This window comes from Ictidomys tridecemlineatus, chromosome 3, assembly GCF_052094955.1.
Source record: "Ictidomys tridecemlineatus isolate mIctTri1 chromosome 3, mIctTri1.hap1, whole genome shotgun sequence".
Taxonomy (NCBI): domain Eukaryota; kingdom Metazoa; phylum Chordata; class Mammalia; order Rodentia; family Sciuridae; genus Ictidomys; species Ictidomys tridecemlineatus.
The window spans coordinates 72,329,173-72,348,325 of NC_135479.1; the positions used below are offsets into that span (position 1 = coordinate 72,329,173).

Consider the following 19,153-nt stretch of genomic DNA (forward strand, 5'->3'; position numbering starts at 1 on the left):
AATGATACCTCTCAGCTAATTTCACCAATGGTTAGCATAGACATGGTTTTGAATGTCTATCACAATCAATGAATCTATGCTGACATGCTGACTAATGTCCACGCGTTACTCACTCAGTAGTTCCTGTCTTTCTTCTGTCTGCAGATCCTACCCAAGAAGTGATATTATGGGATGTGGTCATGTTGTGCGGGATCCTCTGGGCAGTCATGATATCTCAGACTTTCCTGGGATTCGAGAACCTTCACAGAAGCATTGAGAGGCACTTGTCAGGGGTTGGTAGGACATCCTCAACTGCTCTGCTTTGAAGCTCATTTCCCAGCATGTGATCTTGGGATTTTACTCTGTTCAGAAGAAAGAAATTAATTCACAATAAAAATAATTTCTGTAACATGGAAAGAATTGGTGCTAATAACAATCTTCTCAAGCTAATGATCCTGGGAGTTATTTAAAGAGAAAGAATAAACTTCAAGGGCAGTTAGAATTAACAGCTAATCCTCCACTGCCAGTTTAGAATCTAGGAAAAGTACAATTCCTAAAACAACAAAAAAATAGGAAGGAAGGAAAGAAAGGAGGCTGCGAAAGGAAAAGAGGAAGAGAAGGAGAGAGGGATAAAGTAGGTGTACTGCCTCGATTGAATGTTAAGCGTTACCAGTTTGGGAAGAACAAGGACTTGGTAATAATAATCCACCTGTACCCATGATTTTATGCAGACTTCCAAGTACAAAGAGAGAAGTTTGTTATGACAGAAGTTGAAATTCATCTGTAAGGTCCTTAATCCAGGGAAAACCAAATAGGAACCACAGAGGAATATGGAGCCTTTGAAAGTCCACAAAGATGAGTAGGAACAAAACACATTAAAAATTATTCAGAAAGATTGAAACTGCACCACCATGGCATCCCCTGGATAACAGTAAGGAAGATCCCCCTTGTGGCTGGGGGTTTAGTCTTGCAGGAAGGGTGGGAGTAGGACCTGCTGTGCATTAACTTAACAAGGTGGCTTCAGGAGGACCCCAGAAGCACAGATCAACCCTGTTGTCTGACTCAATATCATTGTGTTAACTATTGTTCCTGCTTGACAGTCTCCTAAAGCAGCAGATACCAGGCTATCTTGCAACTGAACTTGCCCGTGAGTGGACCAGGGAGTCTGTCACTGACCCACTCTCCTCCTCTTGGAACTACAGAATTCACATTCCTCAGGTCAACCATCCACCCAGAAGGTGAATTGGATGCCAAGCTCAGTGGAAGTGTGTGTTTTTTTCTGATACCTGAGTTTTAATCACAGGCTGATCCATGGGTGTTGGTTTGAAAACACCTGGAGAGAGGAAGGCAGTGTGATGGTAAATCCTGCATGTCCACTTGGCCAAACTACAGTGCCCAGGTGGTCAGTCAGCCTGGATGTTGGTGCAATGGTATTTTAAAGATGTGACTGATAAATAAATTCTACAGATGAAGAGTCAAGCAGATTGCTTTCCATAATGTGAGTGGGCCTCAGCAAAAGAAAGGCCTTAAGAAAAAAGACTGGGATACACTCTGGAAAAGGAACCTCTGCCCACAGACTGCTTCCAGACTAAGCCACAACCTCAGTACTTTCCTGGGCCATCAGCCTGCAATCTGCCCTGCTCATCACTTTAAACTTGCTGCTCTCCGTGGTTGATGAGCCAGTTCCATAAAATGAGGCTCTCTCTCTCTCCCTTTCAGTACTGCAACTGGATAGTTCAGGAGATCCATCATTCCTGACATGTGACCACCTCGTGATCCTACAGGTAGGTTAGGACATGCTAGTGACAGGGAATTCAATATGATGTAGAGGCAATGAAGCCATAAGAGGTCTCCTATCAGGCCTTGCTGGAAGTAACCCTGCCTTGGACTCTGGTTCTGGCAGGCCTACACTGGGCACGCACTCTTGCTACATTGCACTTGCTTCTACCTGGCCAGGTTGGGATGTGTGCAGGAAAAAAGTTTTGCTCTTCTATCATCTTCAAACCTTGGGATTCAATTTTTTGCACTATCAATGTAAGTGATACTTGTAATTCATCCTTTCCACAAAGGCAGACTGTCATCAATGAACACAACCAAGAAGCAAATTAGATGCTTAAGGAAATTTATGGGAAATTCAAAGAACTTCCCAGATGACCTCAGACATCTGACAAGGTGGGATCTGTGTTGAGAAGTATCCACAGAATTGAACTCTGGCCAGTGCTCAAGCTTCTGTTAATATGACTGAGTTTCCTGGCCAAGCAGGAAAGGGAGGACAGCAGAATGATGAGGGGATCTCAATATGGGCTCAGAAATGTGTTCATGAGGTCACCTGTCTTCTGCAGCTTGGCAACTGCATGTCTGTCTTATCCTCCCAGCACCCAGTGCTACAGCTCCTGGGAGATGGGACATGGCATGTGGTCTTTGTAGCCACTGTTATACTTCAATCCAGACCCTTGCAAATAGCAAGAAGTATGAAAGAAAAGAAAGAGAAAGAGAAAGTACAGAAGGAAAGTGGGAGATGGTTGGCACAGAGCAAACTGTAGATTTATTCCTGTTTCACATGCTCCCCGTGGCACCCTGAAGAACTTTCAGATGTAAGGAAGGTCTCACTTTGCCGGTGTCCATTAGTGCCTTTCTAATGAGAGCAATGGTAACAGTGAACATTTTCCAGAAGTTACCACATTAGGTGTAGCTGATATTCTATATTCATATTCTGTCTTTGCAAGTTTACTGCTTGCTGAAACTTACTTGTAACCCCCAAATTAGTGCCCATGTGCACAGAGCCACCTGATAGCTATGCTCCCTGCTGATGCTGAATGAAGCATCTTCCTTCCTTAATGCATGAAACATGCTAAATCATTGGCTAAAATACTTTATAAAAACATTATAAGCTAAAAAAATTCAGTGACTCTCAATTATACAGTGGTACAATATTTGGTGAAAATGCCACCTCTGATAATATTTATATGGCATCAATTTCTCTATCTTGTCTATACCTCCAGGGAAGTAGTTAGAATCAGATTGCTAATATAGTGAATACTGCTTGTTTCTTTAGCAGTTACTACAAGAGGGCATCAAAGAACAAGCAAGTTAGTTTGTATTTAGAGTTCAAAGTGTGTCTATAGTTTATAACTATTGGATATTCTTTTTCTCCATTGTTTGTGGTCTGAACTGTCAGGTGGAACATTGGGGTGGTTGGAAAAAATTGCTCCTGTGTGCCAAACAGTGATGATTAAACTACTCATTCTCAAAAAACCTCCTGCTAGATTTTCTTGGCTCAACTGTGGAAGCTAGCCCAGGCAAGAATCAAATTAAGTATTTGCTTTTTTACCTGAACCAGTCAGTTGAATTAAATAAAAGCTACAGTTTGAAATATAGTCTTAATTCCCTATAAAATAAATGCTTATTTTTTTTACCCATGATATGTTAGCTGTGGCTCTCTTCTATGTCCTCTGTCACACCCATTATTTAAGCTGAAGAAATATTGCCATGTGTGGGGGGGGCACATTGCCATTTTTGTGACAGAGGAAGAAAGAAATGGCAGAACCAGCTTCTTGGAAGTGACATTATATTTGTTTATATTTTACTGGCCAAAGCAAAGCAAGTAAGTTACTGAGTCTGAAATCACTCAGGTAATCAGGATCATCTCAAGTCGTTGATGTCATTGGGGTAAAAAATCCTCTTGGTATGAATCAGATGACTTCAAGGAACTTAGTTGTAAATCAAGAGAGAGGGTTAGATCTTCCACTGGTGTCAGAAAAAAAAAAGAGTTGACAAGTTTAATATCCATGACAAACAAAATATTTAGTTGTGATTACTTTCTTGTGGCACTGACAGAAAACAAATAGATCTATTAGGTTTTTGAGAGGATTTTGTTGTCCAAAATCAAAAAAGTTTGACTTTCAAAAACCTGTGGTGTTTTGATGTTGCTTGACACTTAAGTAGTTGAGTAACTCTTAGTCCCAAATATACACCAGCAGGAAGTATACAATTAGATCTTTGCTTCCCTGTTGAAGCACATTCTCTTCTGTGTCCACTTCATATATAGACAGAAAAAATATTGGAAAAGAAAAAAATCTTCCAGAGGCCAAGACAGGGCTCCCACCATCAAATGGATAAAAAAATTTCTTTCAGGGAACAGAACCTTAATTTACCCAAAAAACGTTTTATTTTGGAGCATGGGTTCTCTGCAGTTCTTTTCCAACAGAATTTCATTATTGATAAAATATGTGTTTGGAATTCTTTTCAGAATAAACACTTAATTGTATTTGACCATTGTATATTAGGCGTGATGGTGATAATATATAGCAAAGATTAGTTATCTGTTAGTTATAAGTCAATGATAGGGAAGAAGCCACATGATACCTATTGAAGTAGGTTGTCATCATCCAGAGCTCCGAGACTTTGAACAAATTCCAGTAATTGAGTGGAACTTTCAATTAACTCTTGAGAAAGGAGATGTCTCTTGTATACTGGGAAGAAGACATACGTGCAACTCTGATATTTAGCTAGGTATATAGTCTCTATATAAAAAGAAACTATATCTCAGGTTTCTTATTGCTAGATAAAGTCACTAAACCAGTTTCTAAGTTTGGGCAGTGAGGTGAGAGTGAAGGTGATGTGTGATGCTACTCTTAAAACACATTTGTATTACAAAAGCTATTTGTCTGTCATACTCTTTTACCCATCCACTTTCCTACCCATGAAGTGTTGGTGAGCTAGGGACAAGAGAAGTGCCACAGGAAAAGCTATAAAGAGCCCACTGGATGACCTGGCATTGGATGACCTTGCAGAGATGAGCTGGCTACCTCCTCTGAACCATTTGCATGCCCCTGTACTCTCTGTAAAGGTAAATTTACTATCTATCTATCTACTTATTTATTTTTAGTCATTGTACTTTTGGTATTGTTTTATACCATTTTAGCCTATATTTAAATGAATACAGATGGCAGTGCTCTAAGTAATAAATATACATAGCAAGTTAGATTTGGAATTATTTTTATGTTTTTCTTTAGTTGAATTTTTTTATTTTTACTTTTCTTTTGGAGATGGGTGTTGGGGATATGCCAGGAATTGAATTCCTTGACATTTGACCTCTGAGCCACATCCCCAGCCCTATTTTTGTATTTTATTTATAGACAGGGTCTCACTGATTTTCTTAGTATATCACTTTTGCTGAGGCTGGCTTTGAACATGCAATCCTGCTGCTTTATTCTCCTGACATGCTGGGATTACAGGTGTGCATCACTATGCCTGGAACTGTATTAAGCATGATTAAAGATTGATATCCCAAATACATGAAGAGTTCCCTGAAATTTAATTATGTAAAAATATTAAAGTCCAGGGTTGGGGTCTTGACTCCGCGGCAGAGCACTCACCTTGCATGTGTGAGACCCTGGGTTAGATCATCAGCACCACATTAGAAAAAAATAAATAACTGAATTAATGATATTGTGTCTGACTATAAATAAAAATTTAAAAGTTCAGTGCATAAATGAGGAGAGTATTTTAGTAGTTAACAAGTAGTACAGTAAAATGTGGGAATGTTCCCATAATTTTTCCCATAACTGGGAAATCAAATAAATGCATTTTAAAGCAACCTTGAGTTACCACTTCCATTCTCTCAAAGTACTTAAAATTAATTCTATGTTCTTGAGAGTTTTAAAGGAAAGGAGCCCATTCATACTTGTTTGTTTGTCATGCTTTATCTATTTTTAATTACTGCTTTTCTTTAAATATTTTGTGTGATTTCAGACTCTTGTACCTCATAAGTATTTACCCATTACCTCCTGGTTTCCTGTCAGATCTTCACACTTTCAGAGCTGCAGTGAGAAGCTGGGAGCATTCCCCCCAACTCAGCACTGGTGAGCACCCTGCACTGTGGCCATTGGCATATGAGTCAGTCCTTGCCACTGGAAAGTGGGTCTTGAGGTTTGGGATGGTCAGATCTTCCGGTAGGGTGTGGCACCCATTAACCATTAGATGACTGTTGTCCTAAATCATTGAATTTTGATGAATGTTTTAATGAACTACAGCATGTTGGTTGTTGAAATAACATAATTATTGGAGGTATGAGTTCGGCAAATTTTTGTAATTAGTACAAAATGATATTTTTAGTGTAATTTTAACTGTACTTGAAAAGTAATATGCATAAAATGAACTTCTTCTTTAAACTTTTAGACTGTTGATAAACTTCTCAAATTTACTGTTGTCTTTATGACAAAATATGTAATTTTTAAAAATCAACTGAGTTCTGGGGATATATCTCAGTTGGTACAGTGCTTGTCTCACATGCACAAGGTCTGTGTTCAATCCCCAGCACCACCATAAATAAATACATAAATACATAAATAAATAATCAACTGACAAACTTGACTTCTACCTCCTCCATCACAAAATTACCTCTGGGCTTCCTGTACATTTAGTTTTCTTACATGTAGCAGTATGGGCCTCCATATTTTTGTGAACTTTTAAGGTTAGTTGTGTTTATGTGAGTGGAATTAGGTCCTCAAGCATATTTGAAATTACACTGTATCTTGATGCATATAGCTTGAGATATTTTATTTTCTAAATAATTGTATCTTATGAGTGTATAGAGCTTTATTTTTAGTTTACAAATGTGTTCCCATTACCAGCAATAAACTCTATAGTTTCTAATGATGTCAAATATAATTGGTAATTGATTTCTTAAACATATTTTGAGTCTTGAGCATCTTTCTGTGACCAATATAGAGAATTTCTGTAGACAAACTCTTGTTCATTAGGGAAGAGAGACAAATCCAGAGGCACGTTATATAGTTCCATAAGTGCCATGAGCATGTGATGAACAAAATGCAAAGGAAGGCAGGGGAGAGAAGTTCTTTTTTTTCTTTTTTTACCAAAGGAGTCCAGTTATATGCAAGATTCTTAACTAGTGAATCCTTCAGCCAGACTTCAGAAAATGGACAAAAATTTTTGCCAGGAGGAAGGGATAAAAAAAGCATGAACAGAAAGGCAGAGGTATAGAAGTGAAGGATATGTGGAGAAGCCACTGAAAGAGGTATATAACTTGATCAGGTTTGTTCTTTTGAAAGAAACTTGAGGTCAATGTGGAGAATGATTATAACAAGAAGACAAGAGAAAAGTGATTCTTAAACTCTTATATTTTGTTTTGTTGAATGCTTTTCCATGTAACAGTTAAGTAAGCATCCCCATAATTTAGAATGCAACATAGGTAAAACAAACTGTATTATACACAGTTCTAGCCAGTCAACTTTGTGATCTTACTATAGCTGTACATAAGAGTGTCTCTTCTGATATTCTGAGTAAGAATCAGTGGACTAAGGAAAGAGATCAGCTAAGAGGCCATTGTGGTGTTCCTTTATATTTGTCTGTGTAGACTTGGTGTCAGAGTTGATGTGTAGGGGTAGGGATAGAAGGAATTACAGACCAGTGTTTCTCAAATTTTTATGTGTATATTAATTGCCTGGGAATTAAAAGATAGGTTCTGATGCAGATGCAGAAGAACAAGGCCTGAGATTTAGCATTAGATAGGTTCACAGTGATGTCAATACTCTTTGTCCATGGACTATGTTTAAATAGTTACATTAAAATAACTTGACTGTGAAGCTCCAATGACTTTATGATGATGTCATCATTTGAAATGGGGAACACAAGATAAAAGAAAGGGAAGAATTCAAGGAATTTGTCTTTGTGGGACATTCAGGTAAAAAAAATGTTATACATAACTGGAAATTGGATATTATGGATAAGGGGAAAAGTGAGACCTAGAGATAAAAAATTGTGAATTAGCATTTTATACCTGGTAGTTAAGGCTGTGAGAATCAATGAAATTACCTGCAAGAAAGAGGTGAAATAATATTTTAAAATGTACTGATTTAAGAATTTAACTGAATCATAGAATTTTTAAAAACGTTTTTTTTTGTTTTTAGTTGTAGACAGACAAAATACCTATATTCATTTATTTTATGTGATGCTGAGAATCAAACCCAGTGCCTCATACATGCTAAACAAGTGCTCTACACAGAGTTACAACCCCAGCCCCTATTTACTTTATTCCATTGACCAGCAATTGGGAAGAAATTAGAGAGCTTCCATTCTTGGGGTAAATTTAGGAATGAGATAGTTGCCTTTGGCATACAGCCTTCTTCTTTGGTAATGACCATAGATGAAGTTAAATATTTCGTAGATCACTTTAAGAATTCCTTGAAATATCCTTTCTTCTGAAACACTGTTCATATAAATATACATATTAAACATCTTCAGTATGCCAGGCATTCTTTTCTAAGCTCTGGTATAAAAAATAGCAAATGAAATGAATCCAAGATACAGTGGCATTTATGAGGAGATGGACAAAAGTAATTACAATACAGTATGGTAAATGCTGTGATAGGGAAGTGTATGTAGGGTGATACTCTAGCACCTACATCAGGAGCACATGACTTAGTGGAAGACTTGGAATGACCTTCCTGAGGAAGTAGCATTTAAACTGAGACCAAAAGCCTGAGTGGAGGTGACCTAAAAAAGAGAAAAAGATGGACATGCAAAAAATGTCACAGAGGGGAGAAATCCCCGTAGGTTGGTGGAGTTCAGTATATCTGACCCAGCGATATGTAGGGTGAGATTGATAGGAGTTGATCTTGGAGAAGTAAAAAGAGTTTATACTAGGCAGTGACTCCTGGAACTTGGGATGAGGACAGAAAACGATGTAGAAAGATATACTGTTATTCTACCTTGGTGTAGTTAAAATGGTAGTCTTATGCTTATGGTATGGGCTTCAAAACCTGTATTATAATTTAACTTTCAAAAAAAATTTAACAATTTGGGAAGTGCTTGGATAAAAGCATAACTTTAGTGCTTTTGGGTATCCATGCTTAAATGTGCCTTTACTGGTATTTTTAAATGAGGCTACAGTGTTGATTTTCTCACTCTCTGATATAAATCAAATGTATCATTTCACACATGTAGTTGAATTTTATTTTCTGGACCAGATTTATAAACTATATGAAAATAAATAAATAAATATTTATAAATTGTTTGGTTTTTAAAATGTTCCTAAAAGTTAAGGATTCCCTCTGTAAACTATATTATAAGATATCCTATATACCAGCAAAGTATAAAAAATGAAGTTCACATAATTGTAATTAATAGAATGTAAAAGGTAGTAGAATGAAACAGACATTATTAGTGTATGTATATATGTCACTACATGACCAATATGATTCTGCAACATGTGCACTCAGAAAAATGAGAAATTATATCTCATCTATGTATGATATATCAAAGTGCATAAATGCATTCTACTGTCATGTATAGCTGATTGAAACAAAAATAAATAAAAAATTGAAATATAAATTTTGGGACTGTTCCAGAAAGTACATCAAAAAAAATCTATGCATAAGAATTCCAAATTTATATTATCTCCTCTCAAAAAAGTAAAGCATAATCTGTACTCCTTAAATATGGGCTATCTCTACACAGTGGAAAGGAGAAAAACAGAATAGCCTTACTCTAGAAAACCTCACCATCACTACCTTAGTCAGGTGACTAAAGTTAGCATCAAGAGTAATTATCTTTATAGTGTGAACACCCACAATAAGGTTCTGAGAAGAGTGCTTTACTTTTGTAGTCTTCCTCCTCTACACATGTAACACCAGTCTAATCATGACAACAATGACAGACACATTTCAGCTGAGAGACATTCAGAACTTTCAACCTTATAAAACAAGATGTCCTAGATCAATTAGATTTGACATTAACAAATAACATCAATCATAATTTTCCCACTATTAGGGCTAGACAAGGTTTTAGGAAAGAAAGAAAGATTAGTAGAACAAGAACAAGGTATAGCAGCACCAATTCAAATAGATCAAGAAATAAATAAACATGGATTAGGTTTTCAGAAGGGATCACTGAGACAATAAAAATTACTTGGAAATCAGAAAGACAAGTATGGGTTCCTCAGTGGCCCCTGACTAAAGAAAAGATACAAGAAGCCCATGACCTGGTCAAACAACAATTAGCAGAGGGACATATACAACTTTCCATATCTTTAAATAATACTCCCATTTTGTCATTAAAAAGAAATTTGGTAAATGGAGATTATTGCAAGATTTAAGAGCCATTAATAATTAGATGGTTATTATGGGACCTGCTCAATTGGGGATTTCCCAATTGTCTGCTTTGCCAAAAACCTGGTATGTTTTAGCTATAGATATTAAAGATTTTTGTTTTTTCAATTCCAGTTCATTCTAAGGATAGTCCAAGTTTTGCATTTACTATCCCTGCACTGAATCATGAAGGTCCTGATCAGAGATATAAATGGAAAGTACTACCACAAGGGATGGCTAACAGCCCAACTATGTGTCAAATTTATGTTAACAAAGCAATCCAGCCACTTAGAATTCAAAATCATAAACTACAAATATTTCACTATATGGATGATTTATTGTTAGCACACAAAGATAAAAACACATTGCTAGAATGTTATGCCACTCTTACAAACTCATTAAAAATTATAATCTAGAGATAGCAATAGATAAAGTACAATTAAATTTTTCAATTAATTATTTAAGAGTTCTATGATTCTCAACCATGGTCCGTCCCCAAAAAATTCAATACTAGTAGATCAACTCAAATCACTTAATGACTTTCAAAAGTTACTAGGAGACATAAATTGGGTAAGGTCTTATCTAGGCATACCAACAGGAGAGTTGAAACCTTTATTTGATATCCTAAAAAATCCATCAGATCCAAATTCACCCCACATGTTAACGCCTGAAACAAGAAAAGCATTAAAAATCATTGAAACATATATGGAAAATATGCATTTGGATAGAATTGATATAAGTTTGCCATTATTATTTAATGTACTACCAACAAAAAATATTCCTACAGGAGTGTTTTGGCCAGAAGGTCCATTATTATGGATAAATTTATCTTATTCTTATAACACTATTAATTCTAGGTATACTGAGGCTGTATGACAATTGATACTCAAAGGAATAAAAGCAGCAAAGTGAGTATTTGGAATTTCTCCCAATAAAATTATTACTCCATATACTATGGATAAAATTGATGAGTTAGCTAATAAGTTAAATACTTGGGCAATAATCAATTGTAAATCTAATGTTTCATTTGATAACCACTTACCATCTAACCCTTTGTTGTCTTTTTGGTTGTATCATCCTACAGTTTTCCAAAAATGACAAGAAAAACACCTATCATGAATGCTTCAAATATATTTACTGATGGGTCAAATAATGGTACAGCAACAGTAGTTACCCCTGAGCAAACTTTTACATTTTTAGTGCCCAAACAATCAGCAAAAGGTGGAGCTTAGTGCAGTATTACAAGCTTTTGTGATGTTTAAGATTCTGTATTTAATTTATTTTCCAAAAGTCAGTATATAGTTAATGCTATAGTATCTCTTGAAGATGCCGCGTGGCAGCTCGGTTATTTTGTGCCCAGCCGGACTTCAGCAAATGCAACCATCACAACTCTTTAATTCTACAAAATCCTTATTACCTCAGAAGGAAACTTTGTGCTCATTGAACAATCATTCATTCCCCAGCTTTTTTATCTGGTTTAGGATATTACATATGAATGGAATCATAAGATGTGGCATTGTGTATGCTTCTTTTATTGTATTATTGTCCTGGTCTGTTCATGTTGTAGCATGTAGCAGTACTTCCCATCCTGTTTGGCTGAATAATATTCTATTGTATGCACATAGCACATGTTATTTATCCATTCATGAGTTGATTAGTGTTATAATTGTTTCCACATTGGTACTATTAGGAATAATACTGCTATGAATATTAGCATGCATTAATTTGTAGATGTGTTTTCATACCCCAGAATATATGCTAAAGAATGAAATGGCTGGATCATTGCCAGAGGTACCCATTCTGCACTCAGGCCTGTCATCCCTTGTCATCATCCTGCTTGAGAAACTACCATGTCTCACAGACTGAGATAAGTATCTCAACTTCCTTTGTTCCAGTCCAGAAAACTCACCAGCTTACAAACCCCTATAACTTACTTCTAATTTGGAATTTCTATCAGTATGGTGTCCTCACTTACCCAGCCTGTGCCTTGTGTTGAGTTAAAGTCACGTCTCACTTGAGACATCCTCAGCTCTGTGACAAAGATTGGGCCATGATCTGAGTTTGGCTTTCATTTGCAATCCTTTTACCTATTCAGTCTGACAGCTTCTTCTGCTTCTCTCATTAGTTTCCCAAAACAATACATCTTGATATGTTTATTCTATCACCTATATCTATAGCTATATCTATCTCCCCATGAGTCAGACAGGCAACACTTACTGTAGAAAGAGAAGACCCAAAGTAATATAGTGTGTGGCTTTAAGATGACTGCAGAATACCTGGCACTCAGGAATGGGTCTACAGCAACAAAGCTGAGGAGTGGACACACTTTCCTTGCTGCTGGATGTTTTGCATTCTCCTGCAGTTTCGTTTCTTTGCATTGATGCACATGACCCATCCAGCCAACCCTGCCTGGCCCTACTGGTCACAGTTGAGGATTTTGTCACCCTTTGGGCTCAAAACCCTAATTTTTGAGTTATTTTTATTGACATATTTTTGTTTTATGCACACCTCATTGGTTGCTTACCAATAACATCTAGATTTGGGTTCTTTCATACCCAAACCACAACACGTTTGTGTATCCTAATAGTTTATACTGTGTATATTGTTTATTATATGAACCTAACCTTCATGTTTTTCCTCAGATTTTTCTCAAAAAGTACCAATCTACCTTGTTCTAGTGGAGCTGTTTTGGTCAAATGTAAGCAGTTTGGGTTCTGTTTAGGTAATGAATTCAAGGGGTTTGATGACTCAGTTTGAACTTTATTTCACATCAGTAATTTATAATTTATCTGAATAAAATATTTCCTTTTCCTCTCACTGTATCTCTTTAGCCACCCCTCCCACTCCTTGTTGCTGAAGAGAAAAAAAATCACCTTTGATCGTTTTTTATGGATTTTTTTTCCTTTGAAAGCAATGGTGAACCAAAATGGTCACAATGCAGTGTTTCAGAATCTACCTTCAGAATCAGTGTATTGGGCCTGAAGAAAGTAAGACTGTAGGTCTTGGGCTTCAGGTATCTTCAAGGTTGAAGGGAGCGAAATCAAGAAGGAGCAAGATGAGGGAACAGTGAACCTCTGCACCTGTACTAATAAGGAAGGTCCACTTAGTCCAGAATTATATTTTGACATACAATATAAAACCTTGTTTACAAATGATAAATTTTTTTTAAAGAAAATGAAAAAAAGGCTTAAACTCCAGTGCTAGAGGTCATATAAATAGGGCTAGGGCTTTCTTTGCAGTTGCTAGATGGAATCCTTTCAAGCCACACACATGATTAAAAAGAAAAAAAAAGTTTACTAAGTTCTGAGAATCACACCAAACACACACACACACACACACACACACACACACACACACACACCACACTCCACAAAATAGGCAACAACTGGCTGTACCCCTGTGGGTTTGTACCTGTGGGTAATTTGCATTTAATGTCGAGATCAAATATGATGACGGAATTGAAAATTTCCAAGTAAATGGAGAAAATTTCTGTGACAGAATCAGACTTTCTTATCTTTAAACTGGGTCCAAATAGCTTATAATTAACTTAGGACCATTTCCATATAGTACACAAGTTATTAATATCCCCACATAGTAGAGTGACAGTGGACTCAACTTTAGGACAGCCATGAATATCTTAAAAGAACTCTATGGATGTATTTCTTTGTATAATTTTAAGATCTACTCACTAGCCTTTCCTCTAAACAAATCAAAGCTGATGACACTCTACACACACTAAAGCATTCACCAAGTATGTTTTAACAACGCATGATTAGGGAAGGGGTCCCAAGATGTATGGTGGAAAGACCCAGAAATTTAATGCCAGGCAGATATAAATGGGAGAAGTGGCTCGGCAGCAATAATACCAACAAAGAAGATAATGACATACGCCCTTGGAACCTGTCTATTTCATCAATAAAAGAAAAATTAGAATAGCCATTTTCCATTGTGCTTATATTAGAAGCAATGTTTAGAAACTACCACTTAGCACTACCACCTAAGATTAATATATCAGGCAGAGGATATAGCTCAGTAGTTGAGTGCTTGCATGGCCTATGTGAGAAACTGGGTATGATCCTCCACATCACATAAAAAATAAAGATATTGTATCCATCTTATAAAAAATGTCTTTTAAATCAATATATACTAGATACCAGCCATTCAGCCCATAGTGTGGTGTGATTCATTGCCTTCAAGCTGACTTCTTTGGCCAATGGCATAGGCGCCATGGGACTTACATAGCCATGTGCCCTCATCAACTTTCACTCTTGTGGAAATTGTACTTCCCATCCTATAGAACAGCAATGCCTTTGGGGACCTAGCCAAAGGTCTTGAACACATTTAACACTTGATGGAGGGAATTTAGCTCATCTACAAGTACTGGTTCAATGTGTTTCTTCTAAGTCAGCCTCCAGTTCTCATTGTATTAGTGAGACTTGTTTCCCATCAAACAGGGGAAGGACATTGCCCTCCTACCAGCAAATGAGACACAAAAGACTCACTTTTCAAAAATCTTTAATAATGTAACAAATCTATGGGCTCTGACCTCTATGTAATTATCTTATGCTCTAGGTTAGTTCCCTTTACTACTACCTCTGGTAGCTGAAGCTCCCTCCTTCAGTGATAAGTGGTTACAACTGAGAAGCCAGAGGAGACACATTGAAATAGTTCACCCCATGGGACAGTGTCTGAAGGGATTAAAAGTGGATATGCCTTTCAGGAGACTTAAGAAAGAGTTAGGAGGCAGAGTAATCCAGCATGTGAGGTTGGTTTGACATTCAGAGGGGTGGGGCAGAGGGTATCTCCAGAAAGACCATTGGAATGGGGATGTGGTCTGTTGATTTGGCATTAGGTTAACTAAGGGATGCTGTGCGGCCACCAAAGCAAGTTGCAGAGAAAAGGGTCCTCTGCCTTGGGGCTGCTAACTCTGAAGGCATAACATCTGTCTTTATGGGAGTTCCTGCTCCCACATAATGTCTGAAATGTGGACTTTAATCTCAGCATTGGCAACAGCCCTGGGAGGGCCTGTCTTGATGGCTGCAGTCATGCCATATCTGCGTTGTTTGTTGACCCAGTACAAGAATGGGCTGTAAGTGAATGTTGCAGATTTCATCACCTCCACCCACTGCTGGGCACGCTCCTCCCGCTGCAGCTTCTTCCTCCAGTGTAGAAACATCATGCATCCACCAATTATCAGAGTGCCCAGCCCGAGCCATACAAAGTACAATGGGAACCACACTGAGGCAGTAAAAAAAAAAAAGAAAAGAGATAAGTTGTCTGACAGCTGTAGCTTGAGACCTGAACTGATTCTAATTCCTCTCCTTGATTTGGCTCAGTCATCCATTCACTCTTTCCCTCCCTTTTTCAAGACTTGCCACATTGTCTTCTGATAGAGTTCAAGCTATTTTGGCAGGAAGCTTGAGAGTCCACTTTGGCCTTTGACAGATGAGGAATACTAGGTGTAACAGGGGCCATGACTTATGTGGACTCTTTCAGAACTTCCAGCTCCCAGTCCGGGACCCATGCCATTCTTCAGACTGAGAAGTCTCACTAAGGGCAAAGTCCTTGAGGACGTCAAAGCTCCCCACTTGACAAAGAATCCCATGTATCTTTTATATTTGGGTAGAATGTTGTCTGTGTCTTCGAGGAGTCCTCCCTTTTCTGGTGGAGTCTATCTATGAACTGCTTAGCACTTTATGGAGGCAACCACCACCCCATGCCTACAAAGCTTATTCCCCTACTCTCTAAGGATGAGAGGGGCACTTACAACCAGGAATGTCCAGGTCCTCCATTGGGGAATCCATCATTTTGAGGCTTGAGGAATCCATTCGCACGAGGCTTGTTACCAGGACTGTGGCTCTGGCCAGAATGAACTCACCCACTCCTCGTTCCACCAATGGGAGTCCTCAGAAGGCTCCAGCCCCATTGTTTCTTCAAGATGAGGTCATCAGGTTATGAGCACTGGGAATTCCAGGAGCAGCTGTTGTAGAGTGGGTGACAGTTAATGGAAGGAAGTGACTCCATCTTGTGACCTGTCATAAACATTGTTATCTTCCCTCAAAGAATGGTCCCAACACAGAATTGTCTGTTTCCAACTTCATAAGGGATACTCACAGAACAGCCCCCAGGAAAGGGCCTTCACACCCTTAGGATCTTATAGTAATGTTGTGAAGCATTAACACGGAGAACTAATAGATATTCCTAAAGAATAGATATATAAAAGACTATTAGGTGAGAAATCTATGTCTCTGAGCATACAGATTTTCTTTTTAAATTATTAAATTAATTATTAATTTACTTTTTTTTTTTACTTAGTTACACATGACAGTACAATGATCTTAACATATCATACATTTTTATCAGATGGGATATATTTTCTCATTTTTCTGAGTATACAGGTTGCAGAATCACATTGATCAAGCATGGGCTGGAGATATAGCTCAGTTGGTAGAGTTCTCGCCTCCAATGTAAAAGGCCCTGGGTTCAGTCCCCTGCACCACCAAAATAAATCTTAATCATTACTTTATACTTGGTGCTGATCATCAAAACCAGGACCTCATACATGACAGCCAGTATTCTACCAGTGAGCCAGAACTCAAGATCCTTATATAGCTTTTCATATACTATTTCTCTGTTTACTGAAGATCTGTTTCAATGTGCAAAAGAAAAAAAAATATTTTGTTTCCGACAAGGATTAGAGCCAGAATAAAGCTGTGGGGAGGGTTTTTTTATTGTAGGTGTTAATGGCTTTTTATTTTCTCTTTAAGACTCTCAGTTCAATCTTTCAACATTTAGATGGTGTAAGACCCAACTGCAGGAGAAGTAAAACAAATAACAAATGAAAATGAATTGGTATATTTCATGAAAACATGTTCTGTGAAACAATCTGAAAGTGGAAAGTGCAGTTTCTGGAAATATGAGGAAAACGAGATAAATTATATGAACATGAGCAAACTTATCTTTCTTGGTCTTACTCTTACCTAACTAATATACTTCTATTTAATTTTTTTCATTCCTGTTACCTACATCTAATATAAAACCATCAACGCCCTTTCTTGGATTATTGCATTATCTTTTTTAGTAGGTCTTCCGCTCCCATTTTTCTCCCTCTATATATCATATCCTCACCAGCTGAGTTCTCTTAAATTTTGCTTGCCTGATAGGGAAACATAGTATACTGGTTCAAACATAGACTCCAGAACCAATCTGCCAGTTTTAAATCCTACATTTTTACCCTACTAGCTGTCTGACATGGACATGTCTATTAATTTTTTGAGCCTTAGATTCTCTACTATAAAGTGGAGATAACTACAGTACATTCTTGAAAGCTACTTGAAAATTAAACATATTAAGCTCGATAAAGCATTAGAATAATGCCTGGCAGAGAGTGAGGGCTATAGTTATGTTCTTAAAAGAATAAAAATAAATATTATGTTGGGAACATGCTTGCAAATGTTAAGTAATTTCTCATTGCTTTCTTTCTTCCTTTCATTCTTTCTTTCTTTCTCTTTCTTTCTTTCTTTCTTTTCTTTCTTTCTTTTCTTTTTTTGCATTTATAATTCTCCATTATTCCAGAACCTTCCACAAGAAGCTTCCTGAACTCCTTTCTTCAAAGTACTCATCATCTATTCTGCCTATTTGGCCACCATATGTGCCTTGTTTTTCATTGCCACTTACATTTTCATGTCTCAGTCTTCTCTAATTAGAATTTAAGAAGCTATTTTTTTGGCATTTCATGAATTTTATTTTAGGTATATGTACTAATTATAAAAATAATAATAAAAGGAGTAGTCAGGTATTATGCCTAATTCTTCATATACCTTATTTCATTAAATTCTCATGACTACTTTCTGAAGGCAGTATTGCTATCCTCACATTATAGTTGATGAAGCTGGAATTAGTCTCATAAATTTCAATGCTGAGTCATAAACTTTGCTGATATTATAAATTAAATTAAAATTATCAGACTATGCTTTCCTTAAAATAAGACAATGTTTTGACATGCTTTTTTTTATAAAAAGACAAAGGAACCATAGGCTGCATTAGTTAAGTGGTTTGCTTAAGTTCTAGGAACTAATGAGTTCTTTTGTGTGCTATATTTTCTTTAGCTAGACTACACTTTAAGTAGTATATTCAATTGGGACTTGTGTGTATGTGGTACCAGAGATGAAACCCAAGGCCTTCCACATGCTAGATAAGTATTCTACCAGTGAGCCATCATCCTGGGGCCTTATATTTAAGTGAGAATGTTGATAGAGCAGAGCAATTCTAAGGTAGGTTGACCCATTTTTAAAGACCTGCTCACTCAGAGGTCACTTTGGTTATGACATCTTTTCTGAATTCTATGCTGTCTATAATGTCATGCTGAGCTTAGAATGTGTCTGTTATATCCTTCTGCCTTATTTCATTTCTTCCGATTGAAGCGATCAAGGGAGAATATGTGAAAGAAAAAGTATATAGGCTCAGATTTTTCACTATACATAGAAATAGAATTTCTGATGTTTTATTCGCCTAAAAAAATGCAACATCTTTAATAAACCATAGTACAAAATGGAGATCCCAATTACAGCACATCATTACAGAAAGAGCAAAACAGAAAACATAAAAATCCTTAAACTGGCAGGTAAAAACAAATTTATGATAAGAATTATCAGCAGGAATTAAAAAAAAACCCTTCATACTAGAATAATTACAAAATCTTGAGTTGTCAAGTGGATATTCTCCACATTGCAAAATCTAAAATAGCGTTACCTAGAATATAGACATAAGTCCAATAAAGTTTGTGTATATATAAGTCTTTCAATGTCCCTATTGTGATATGTGATTACAGGCTACTGCTTTGTAACCAGATGATGAAATCTAATAGATGCTTATGTAGGTAGGGCATCTGTAATATTGCAAAAATGTACCTCATAAATACTGCCTATTTTGAACTTTACAGATTTTTTTTTATTGCTTTCTATAGTTTGTGTATTTTCCTCCTTTGTTTTATAATCCTCTTCTCATTAGAAACTATGTATCTATTATCACTTAACATCACAGTTCACGCCACATTAGTAACAGGT

General features: G+C 36.9%; 1 non-coding gene across 2 annotated transcripts in view; it reads right to left on the reverse strand.

Annotated features, from left to right (window-relative positions):
• Positions 1-14,586: 14,586 nt before the first annotated feature.
• LOC120884853 (uncharacterized) overlaps positions 14,587-19,153 on the reverse strand; it is a 42,260-nt gene continuing 37,693 nt past the window's right edge. For both annotated transcript variants that reach the window (XR_013436470.1, XR_013436471.1), the window contains 2 exons: positions 15,856-16,068; positions 14,587-15,326 (listed from right to left, as the gene is read on the reverse strand). This is a non-coding gene — a transcript (uncharacterized LOC120884853). The remainder of the gene's footprint in view (positions 15,327-15,855; positions 16,069-19,153) is intronic.